The sequence below is a fragment of the Grus americana genome, chromosome 1, assembly GCF_028858705.1.
Source record: "Grus americana isolate bGruAme1 chromosome 1, bGruAme1.mat, whole genome shotgun sequence".
In the NCBI taxonomy this organism is placed as follows: Eukaryota; Metazoa; Chordata; class Aves; order Gruiformes; family Gruidae; genus Grus; species Grus americana.
In genome coordinates, this window is record NC_072852.1 from 217,122,774 (window position 1) to 217,134,550 (window position 11,777).

Genomic DNA, 11,777 nt, shown 5'->3' on the forward strand with positions numbered 1-11,777 from the left:
AGATAAAGGCAGTTTAACAGGGAAAGCAAAAGCCGTGCACACAAGCAAAGCAAGGCGAGGAATTCATTCCCCCTTCCCACGGCAGGCAGGAGTTCAGCCATCCCCAGGACAGCAGGGCTCCATCCCGCATAACGGTGACTTGGGAAGACAAACGCCATCGCTCTGAACGTGTCCCCTCCTTTCCTTCTTCTTCCCCAGCTTTATGTGCTGAGCCTGATGTCATATATGGTATGGAATATCCCTTTGGTCATTGGGGTCAGCTGTCCCGGCTGTGTCCCCTCCAACTCCTTGTGCACCCCCAGCTACTCGCTGGTGGGGTGAGGAGCAGAAAAGGCCTTGGCTCTGTGTAAGCACTGCTCAGCAGGAACAAAAACATCTCTGTGTCATCAGCATTGTTTTCAGCACAAATCCAAAACAGCCTCATACCAGCTACTATAAAGAAAATTAACTCTATCCCCGCCAAAACCAACACAACTCCCAGCACAGAATATTTGCAGCCACCACCACAAGCAAACCAAACCCCTGGGTTTGCCTTTACACATATTTATGGCAGCTGTTTGTCTGGGGGGAAAAAAAAAAATAAATCACTGAGGGAATTATACCCCTATAGACATTTTCTTCATGTTGAAGCTTTGTTGGAGAGGATGACAGGAGAGATGAGACAGGGAAGGAAAGCTTTCAGTGAAATTAGAATATCACATTCGGCTATTGTAGAAGGAAGGAGTGTTTTCAGAATTTTAACCTTTCGATTGAATTATTATTATTATTATTGTTATTACATGAACAATACAGCAAAATATTTCCACCTGCCAGAAAAACTAAACACTCTTTCATGGAGAGTTCACACTTTTTAAGGTCTTTTTATTGGTTTGTCCAATAAAAACATAGGTTCAAAATGTCAAGCAACAGCAAAATCTACACATATTTATATGCATGCACACATACACCCTCCATTTATTCCTAAGTGTACTGTGAAATAACGTACTGAGAATCCATCAGATGGCAAGCTCATTACCTGACTTACCCGACTGATAATAATTGCTTAGAGAGAGGAGGAAAAAAAAATAAATTAAAAAAAAAAAAATCAGTGTTCTCTGATGGGTGGATGTACAGACTTCCAGGGTTTCTCCCAGGATGATTTGTGCACAGTAAGGATTTTTTTCCTTATGGGAGGAGAAGAGGGCAAGGTCAGGTCAGTCACAAGATGAAGTCAGTGGCCAACCACATAAACATGTTTGCACAGCAGAGGCTGAAACCGAGCTAATGCCCAGCCCTGATGTCAGGTCAGGCTGGGTATGAACGGATGCACCTGGGCAAATAAACCACCCCTGCCCCCCCCTCAGGTGACCCACAAAAAAAATTGCAATTTTATGGCACTTTTTTGCTCTTCCTTAAACACTTCTATATTGTAATTCAGTTTTTTTCCCCTCCCTTAATTGCTGTTCTTTAAGGGGTGCAGGCTGGAGAGGGGCAAGATTTATATTAAAAGAAAGGCTTTTCTCTTCTCCTGCTTCAACACAGGTTACTGAATTACTTTACGTGCCTTTGATCAGAAACACGATCAAATATTTATACAGTGGGAGATCCATCTGTTCAGATGAATTCCCAGCAGGGTAGCTCCATTCCCATCTTATTACTCACTTCGTTTTCCTCACTCTCTCCATTTTTCCTGGAATAAATTGGTTAAAGACTGACAGTGGAGGGAGTAAATATTTCTTATTCCTTTTCATCTGCACGCATATGAAATAATCTTGTTTATTTGCATGTGCATTTATTTAGTGGTGGGCTTGGGGACTGGTCTGCACATGAAGAATTGTCCCCTGGCTGGGTTGGCCATCGCCTCTGACTGTGCATGTCTCGGCAATGCTCAGCCCATCAATCACCTATTCTGACGTTTTCCATGTGTATCAGCTGGGGGACAAATAAATTTCATGCTGCGATTCCTGCATTTCCATTTTGACCCTGCTGGCCTTCACGGAAGCAACATTTCTCTCTAATATCTATGCAATTATAGGGGTAGATATGGGATGGATCCCAAGCATGGAGGATAGGGAGGATTAAACCTTTTATAGAAGAAAGCCCTTTCAAAGGAGAAAAAAAAAATGCATCTGCATTGGTGTGGAACGTGTTGAGCCAGTGTGACTAATAAGACTAGAACAAAGGCTGGAAAATGAGAATTGCAGCATGGGGATTCATATGTATTGGGGGGCATTTCAGCCCCAAGTTAAGCCTGCAGGTCACCCCTTGGTCCCCAGTGGATGGACGGTCTCTGCTGGGAGACCTACCCCAGCTGGGGCAGGAGAGATGCTCTCTCCATTGTTTACCAGCTTCTCCTGACAAATTCGAATGGATGTCCCATAGGGTCACAGTCAATGCAGGCTGGAAGGGACCTCAGGAAGTCTCTAGTGCAACCTCCTGCTCACAGCAGGGTCAGCTCTGGGGTTTGGGATCAGGGTTTTATCCAGGTGTGGCTTGAAAACTTTCAAGGATGGAGCTTGCACAACCTCTCTGGGCAACACCTTCCACCAATTTTCTTCCACATCCACCTCCTCTCAGAAAAAAGCATCCCCTGGCCTCTGCCTGTGTCTCAGCAGATAGTCGAAGGCTTCTTGAAAGAGCTGGTCGTCCCTGGACACACCAGCTCCTAAGGTGCTATGCTATTATTACAACTGATTATATGAGTTTAAGCAAATCCATGTGCCAACATCTAAACCAAAGACAAGCCATACCGATTGTCCCCCACCTGGTGGGGGTAGGCTGAGGTCAAAACTTCCCAGCAACCAGAAAAAGAGTGAGATTGTAAGAAAACCCTGTAGAAAGGTGTTTCATATTATTCTCTGTGTGCTGATCGCATTTCCATCTGTGTCGGAGAAGGGTGGCTGGATGTTGACCAACGCACTGTTAACATATCTCTAGGGGGTCACCACCACCCCAGGCTGGCAGAGGGGACATTCCTGGTAGAAACAGAAATATTACATCACCAACTGGTATTGGAGGGGGAAGGGGGACAGGGAAAGAGAGAAAGAGTGCCCTGAGCCTTTATCACCTGCCTAGTCTGCTGTTTGAGGAATTAACTTTGCATCAAAGCCAGCAGCTCTCCTCTCTCGACCCTGGTTAGAAAGCAAATTGTCACCAGCCAGGGAAACACAGTCAGCAAGCAAGGGACAAAGTCTCACTGGTTCAGAGCTGGAAAAGCTTCTGACCTACTGTCAAAAATCTCATCTGCAGCCAAAGCAAATCCAGCCCTGTCCTCTGCCCAGGCAAGTCCCGACGTCTGGATTTATAGACATAGTTACCACTACATTAATGAGCTCTGGAGAGCGTCTGCTGCCGGCTTCATTACAGATGGGTGGAAAAATATCATTCTGAGGAATCCCCCAGCTGGACATAAATATTTAGCATGTGATCAGCTGCTCAGTATTCCCCTGACCTGAATAAATCTGTGTTGTTTCCCCTGCCTTCAAATAAAAGGTCCATAATCAGGATCACTCCCCTCACTTAATCTTTTTGAGGGAGACAGTGGAGACGGCTGGCTTGTATCTCTTTGTAGCCCCTGTATCCCTCCATCTCTGGCAGAAAAACTGTTTAAGACTAAATCATCTCTCAGAGGCAAATTCAGCTCAGCCAAACAAGAGGTTGCTGTAATTTATATTGCATGTAGTGTGAAGGCCAGTGCTGTTCAGCAGCTGACAGGGGCTGAAATGGAGCCTGCTCTTGGGTCTTCCAGTTTGGAGCAGGAATTGCATGGGCTGTTGGTAAACTCAGCCTGTTAGACCCCAGGAACAGCTATTTTGGCTCAGGTTGAATGTCTTTCTAATCCAGTATTTCAAGATCAATAGAAGGTGGAAGTAGATACAGAATCACAGAATGGTTTGGGTTAGAAGGGACCTTAGGGATCATCTAGTTCTTCCATGGGCAGGGACACCCTCCACTAGCCCAGCTTGCCCAAAGCCCCATCCAACCTGGCCTTCAACACTGCCAGGGAGCCAGGGGCAGCCACAGCTTCTCGGGGCAACCTGTGCCAGGGCCTCAGCACCCTCACAGGGAAGAATTTCTGCCTCACATCTCATCTCCATCTCCCCTCCTGCAGCTTCAGGCCATTCCCCTTGTCCTGTCCCTCCCTGCCCTTGTCACCAGCCCCTCTCCAGCTTTCCTGGAGCCCCTTTGGGGACTGGAAGGGGCTCAAAGGTCTCCCCGCAGCCTTCTCTTCTCCAGGCTGAACAAGCCCAACTCTCAGCCTGTCTCCATAGCAGAGGTGCTCCAGCCCTTGGATCATCTCCGTGGCCTCCTCTGGACTCGCTCCAACAGCTCCATGTCCTTCTTGTGCTGGGGACCCCAGAGCTGGACGCAGCACTGCAGGGGGGTCTTACCAGAGCTTTCACTATATATTCCCCCAGCAGTTCATAGCTCATGATTTCCTCGAGCTAGAAATAGTATCTTTAATGCACCCTACAGGATTTTTATTTCATGAACTTAGTCCATTTGCTTTCCTAAACCCATGTAAATTTTTGACACAATGTCTTGTGGCAATGACTTCACAGGTTAACAACATGAAGGGAAATACCTACTTCAACATGTTCATAGCTTCCCATCTGGTAATTTAATTAAATAACCTCTAGTCATTATCAGAATGACCACATATTCCTTACTTACTGTCTTTAAACCACTTCTGGCATCTGTCGTATTTGTCTTTATAAGGCTAAAACATCTTTGCTTGTCTAGTGGTGTCTTTCTCGGCTCCCACAGCCAGCCTGTGGTTTTGCATTGGAGTCATGCAAAGCCTGCTTCAATTCTCTTTGGCCAAGGCATTGCAGACAATGCAAGGGATTTTAACCAGGCAAGTTCGTGTTTGCATGCAAGTAGCAGACTACAAGAGCTGAAAGAATTGAGACAGCAAAAGCCCTGGCACAGACTATGGGAGATGTACATTGAAATCCGTGTTCTGCCACTGACTTGCTGGGCAACCCTGAGCAACAGCCCCTTGGGGCACTGGGCACCCACATCCCATCAGGTTCAGTGGGACACAAGTATTTCCTACTTTAGAGGTATCTTACTGCTCTCGTTGCGTGGAAGCTGAGCAAACTCCTGTAAAGAAGGGGCATTGAGAAGTTAAAGGTGTTATCCATGTGAGGCAGTGGGTGCTTATTTTAGCATGTTAAATGATTAATGGGCCTGGTGCAGAGGGATGAAGGCCACCCCAAGGGCTCACCATACTGTCCCCATCCTCTACGTTTGCATGACCTAAAGATTCATCTATTTATCTAAGGTTCATGTGCATAAAGACACTTTTTTTTTTCTCTCATTATGAAAATGAAAGTTGATTCAGACCCATTCTACTGGCATAGATGCAGGTTTTTTGATGACAGCTTGTGCATGCGTTTCGCATCAGGGGTTAAAAAAGAGGGCTTGGCCCTGAGGCTGCTTAGTCAGTAAAAGGCTTTTTATTAACTCTCCTATGTTCTGCATCAGGCTTTAAGAGGAAAGAAATTGAGGGGGGTGAGTTTGTCACTATGGAGAGCTTTGATACCATCGCTAACACCTCCTGTAATAACTCCTGGAATGCCTTAATTAGAGGAAAAGAGAAGGAAAGAGCATGGTGTTTCCCAAAAGCATAAATCTCCTCTATTATTTGTAATTTCTTCTTGAGACAGGGGCTCTGGGACTGCACTGCTTGGAGTGAAGGGGAAAAAAACTCTTGCTTCTAAGAAAATAAGCTTTGTTGTGCTTATTTTTATGTTTTCTTAACAGCTTCTTGGTTCAATCCAAACTTCTTAGTTAAAAGGGTCTTAATCATGTTCTTCCTAAAAGGAAAGAAAAGAGGTGAAATAGTCTAGGGAAGATATGGACTTACTGGGCACAAATTTCTATAGGTTGATGTTTTTTAAGAAGATCTGAAGATGATTGCAGCCTGGTTTTTTTGGACTCAAGCCACACACTTTACAGTATACCCAGAGCATGTATTGCAGATTTCTGCTCTTCCAGGACCATAGGGGTGGGCCCAAAGTGTACCATCTCCAATTTTCATAGCAGCTTTAATCCACTGATGTACTAAAAATGGTCCTGCTGATAAAGAGAAATGGTCACTAGGAGCGGGATAGGTGGTCAAATGCAGTAACACTAAACATCAGATTTGGAATAATCAAAGTGATCAAAATTTTACTTTTCCCCCACCCCACCTCCTCTTCCTCTACAGTTTCCCAAAGCTTCACCTCTCCAGACCCCACGCCTTCTCCATCACTAGCATGGACATCCCAGCAAATGTCATCTCAGGATCTGACATCTTTCAACGAAACATTGCGAAATCAAATATGGGACCTCAGAGATTTGGTTGCCAACCTCAGCACAAGAAACTATGAGCTGAAAGAAAAAATCAAAGATGTGCAAATTCTGAACCATGGCTTGCAAGCCAAGATGGGCCATTACAAGATATTGGTGGAAGAGTTGCAGAAGGAAAGAAAGAACATCAAAGACACAGTGCAACAAAGGGAAGAGAGGCTCCGACTACTAGAATACAAAAACAAAACACTGAAAAGTGCCAATAAACAACTCATCTTGCAAATCAGTGGTATGGCTGACCAGTTGGCTGCATGTCAAGACTATAAAACTGTAACAGACATGATAAAAAATAGAAGTGAAGCTCAAAAAGTCAAAAATTATGTTCAGTGCCTCGAGGACAAATTGGAAGGCGTCCAGCAGCAATATGAGAAAGAAAAGCAACAGTCCTCCCAGTTACAGGAGGCATTGAGAGAACTCGCTCAGATATGCAAGAGTCAGAGGAACAATATAATACAGCTGAAAGGAGAGCTGAGAACAGCAGAGAAGCAAGCAGCTCTCTGGAGACGTGACCATGAGTGCTGGCTCCCCATGGACTCACTGCAGTAGGATGGAAGCAGGGTCAAGATGATGAAAAGCTCCTCAGGGCCAGCTGTGATAAGAAAACTGCATTGGCTCAAGGACCTCAAGAAGATTTTATCCCCCTTCATAGCTTGTATTGCACTTGTGTGTTGTGCACCATCTTGTCAAGGATTATTTCACTGCTGACATTTTCCTGCTCTTACTTAGTGAACACGATATCTACGTGGCTGTGGAGCTCCTATCTCAATATCTTACCTGGAAAAGGTAATGGCCTCTTGCCAAATTAGATTTGCTGTAGTCCCATTTGGCTAATCCTACTGAGCATCGCAGTTTAAAAGGTCAACTTAGTTGTATGTCATACATTTGTTACGTAGCTATTTCTTTTAAATACGTATAATTTAGATAAAGCAATGAAAATAGACAGCAAGTACATGTTCACTGAAATACTCAATTTTTGTAGACACCAGAGGGATGGTTCTTTCATTTGAAGTCTTATTTTACTTTTTTTGCACTTCGCCCACCTATTATGGGCGAACAGCCAAAATGAAGGCTGTTGTGCTGTGCTTCCTCAGATTTCTCATAGCACAGTGAAGAATTCAGTTTGATCCAGCTGATCCAGGAACTGGTGGTGTAGAGCAGAGCAAGACGCTCTGTTGGACTCACTGATGAGGGAACACAGATATTTGGTAGGTTAAATGACTTGATGGGGGTCAGACAGGGAAGAGCTGGCAAAGACAAATACTGGGTCAACCTAGAGGCTTCATGCAGAGTTGCTCTGCTCTCCAGAAAGACAGATATGGAGTAAAATCAGTCAGTATCTATCTCCAGGGCTTAATTAAAGAGGAGCTGAAGGTGTGTGATACATGCAATATCCTACTAAGGCTGCTAAGAGCTCATGCATCTGTAGGGAGTGGCTCAAGCATGACCAAGGTACTATTTTTATTCCAAGAGGATGAGGCCCATCTCAGTGGGACGTTTCCAGGCTTCCTCAAAGCAAGGAGGAAAAGATGAGCTGCACAGTGTGAACAAAAAAAACAGCTGTGTCATTTTTTCTAAAGCTTTTTTTTTTTTTTTTTCAACATCCTAGAGCTCTTCAGATGCTCAAATTGGCTACCCAATTTGCATTTCTTTGGTGTGGCTGGCTGGGTCAATGCAGGAGCAGGTTTTGTACCACACGCTATTGAGGCGTTGGGCTGTGGGTTGGAATGAGAAAGAGCCAAGGTACATCAAAATATATAACTTCTTATTTCCGAAGCAAAATGGCCATAAGCCACCTATTTCGAGTTCAGCTGTGAGGGGGACAAACATAACTATGACGTTTTAAAAACAGTGCAGAGATTTGAGAACTAATTGTTAGAATATATGTGTCATTATGGATAAGGGCAAAGGGAAAACAGAATTTTTGCTGTTGCTTTTGACTGCACTTCATGCTAAAGGTACATTTTTAATGGATAAATAAGATACCAAGAAGAGGTTAGACAAGAGAGATTTAAGCAATGCAACTTCAGAGATGGCTAAAGGTGCATCAGGAGAAGGGACTTTAAAACGTTGCCCCAAAGTTCAAGACTAGAGGTAGTTACGTAGTTATACAGCCTGTGACCAGGCTCCAGCGACTGTCCTCCAGCTTTAGGTAGTCAACTGATGAATCTAAATGATCAGCCTATCTGATATTCACTCCTTTTTATATTCAGCGAAGAGAGAAAATGCCACCAGAAGATGATCCTATTGACCACAGGTATTTAACACCAGTACTTCTATAAAGTGGTTTAAGTGAGGTGAGGACACGCTTGTCCCCAGCCCCCATCTCTGCTTCTTACCTGAGTCCTTGGAAAAGTTACTGCGGCCTTTATCTATTCCTTAGGTTGGATAAATACTTCAGGGTGCCCAACAGGTTTGCAGAGCTGGATCTTTGTATATCTCTTGCACTTCCAATGCCCCCTCTGACGGGGGTATTTCCCCACCTCACCAGAGTATTAAAAAGAGCAAAGCATATTTCACCAGTGAGAGCCACATGTGATGAGCTAGGCAGACCTACTTAGTTACTGAAGCAACGAGAGTTTGGCTCTTACATACCTTTATTGTACTTTATCATAGAAAAAAATCACCTCTGTTTTGCTCTACATCCTGGATTTTCCTCTCCTCTTCAGCCTTTGCATCCAGCTCTTGCTGCTCCTTTGAGCATCTCTGCCCTGCACAGAGGACAGAGCAGCCCAAACAGCTTACGTGGGCAGAATAGCTTCCTCGAGCGGCTGCGGCTCCTCCATGCAGAACAGCCCCTGTTTTCTGCTGCCGGTGAGACGTGTTGCACACAGAGGCTTTCAGTCTCCTTTCGGAGCCTCAGCGGTTCATTGAAAATGGGCTCTGTCACCAAAGCGGTGAGCACAAAGGCTGCTGGCCACAGCCCAGGCATGTCTCTGAATCCCCTTTCTGCAGAGATTAATGGGAACCGAAAAGGGAGACCCCGCACAGACTGTCAATGACCAGCGTTCTGCCAAGCCCAGGCTGGATGGGGGCCCAGCCACCCTTCCCATGCAGAGCAGTGGGGGCTCTGTGAAACCAGAAGTACCTTCCTCAGACATGTTACGTGTGGTAACTCCTGCCTACCTGTGCAGTGCGTTCCTTGGGCACAACACCAAGTGAGACCACCACCTGCAGTACTGCGTCCAGCTCGGGGGTCCCCAGCACAAGAAGGACATGGAGCTGTTGGAGCGAGTCCAGAGGAGGCCACGGAGATGATCCAAGGGCTGGAGCACCTCTGCTATGGAGACAGGCTGAGAGAGTTGGGCTTGTTCAGCCTGGAGAAGAGAAGGCTGCGGGGAGACCTTAGAGCCCCGTCCAGTCCCCAAAGGGGCTCCAGGAAAGCTGGAGAGGGGCTGGTGACAAGGGCAGGGAGTGACAGGCCAAGGGGAATGGCCTGAAACTGCAGGAGGGGAGATGGAGATGAGATGTGAGGCAGAAATTCTTCCCTGTGAGGGTGCTGAGGCCCTGGCCCAGGTTGCCCCGAGAAGCTGTGGCTGCCCCTGGCTCCCTGGCAGTGTTGAAGGCCAGGTTGGATGGGGCTTTGGGCAAGGTGGGCTAGTGGAGGGTGTCCCTGCCCATGGCAGGGGGCGGGACTGGATGGGCTTTGAGGTCCCTTCCAACCCAAGCCATTCGATGATTCCATGAACCCCAACTCCAACCACCCCTTCTGCAGCTAGCGGTGTTTGGGGCTAAGCTGCTCACACCAAGGTCGCTCAGGTGAAAATTTCCAGTTCTCTAGGGCTGGGTGAGTGTTGATGTTTCAGTCTGGTGTCACCATGACTGGCTGATGCAAAACGAACTTTACGTACTTTGTATCTTGATGTCTCAGCAAAGGTGTGGTGGGGCAACGCTTGCTCCAAGCCCAATGTCTGCTTGAGCAAGGTGTCTCCTTCATGCCATCTTCTATCATCTGTGCCCCAGCTTGTGCTTTGTGCATCAACAGATTGCTCTGTAACAAAGCAACAAGTCCTTCACCCTCCCTGCAGGGGAAGCTGCCCTCTTTTTTGTTTCATTCTTCAGGTATAATTTTAAGATTTTGATCACTTCCTAGATGGCTGAGATTGTTAAACCACCATTTTTCATTCTTATTAATCCAAGACACATGTAAGTCAGTGAAGGGAATACCTAGAGACCATCGAAGCTTCCAGAGGATCTAGGCTTTCAGCGTAAATCTCTGCCTTACACGTAAATAAGTAGTTCAACTTGAAATGTTTAGGACTTTTAAGTCACCCAGTTTTGTTTTCTGTTTGCATGCCTAGGAATATTTTTTTTTCCTCTACTTTGCAATAGTTCTCAGTCTACGCTGGGATATTGTATGGCCACAAGGTGAAAAGCAGTATATAGACCATAAAAGATCAGCTGCTGCTTGGTACTGAGTCTCAGGACTTGGGAATCCTCTCCTTGCATTCAGGCACAAGCTCTCCCAAGTGCCATTGCACCACATGTGAGATGAAGTAGTTGAGAACCAACACATGAAGCCCAACAGCTGGACAACCCCTGTTGTGGCTATACACACAACCTAGCTCTTGCATCCACAAAGAGCTGCAGTGAACCCTGTCTTAAAAGCAGGATTCAATCCTTATCACTAAAAACTGGTAAACATCTTATTCCACGGGAAGTGGGAATTTGAAGCCAAGTACTGGGTCTGAATGACCCTGCTGGTCGTACCATTATTTGCATTTAATAGGAAATAAATCTGGTCACATCAACCTTGCAATAAATCTGACACACTTCCCAGCTCCCCTTCCTTCTTACAGGAATATTTAAAGCTAGAGAGGCAGCCACTGAAACTGCTATTATCTCTGCCCACCAGTTCCCAGCTGGCTATTGTGACCCTTAATCTGAGTTAATCAGCACTACCTCATCCTTTCAGATGCTTACATCCCTGAGCACTGCTCTCCTGCCCCACGATGCTATCATCTCCTGCCAGCTGGACAGCTAAATGCAAAGACAGCTTCAGCATCTCCAGGGGCTGAGGCGTAGTGATGCCCTGACGCATTCATGCTGAGGAGATGTTTTTCAGCTCTGTGTTTTAAAAACAACAATTACCATATAAGCAAATAAGCTGGATTCATTAGAGACAGCACACGCATCAGGCCTGAAGTGGTCGGGCAAGAAGGAACAGGAATAGGAGAAACAGCCCAGGAGGATGTCATGGGGGAAGTGACGTATCTCTGGAGGCCAAGCCTGTATGTGACAAGACAAAATTTGGGAAGGAAGGTTGAGAGGTGAAAGGGCGGCATGGGGAGCGAGAGGATGAAATCGTTTCTACGACCGGTTGTAGTGTCACAGGTAGAAGGCAAGTCAATGGCAGTCTCAAGGATGGTCTCTGTCTGGGTCTGTGGAAGTCAGTGGTGGGCTTAGCCCCATCCCCAGTCCAAGGCAAAACAGTGGGGAGCTGT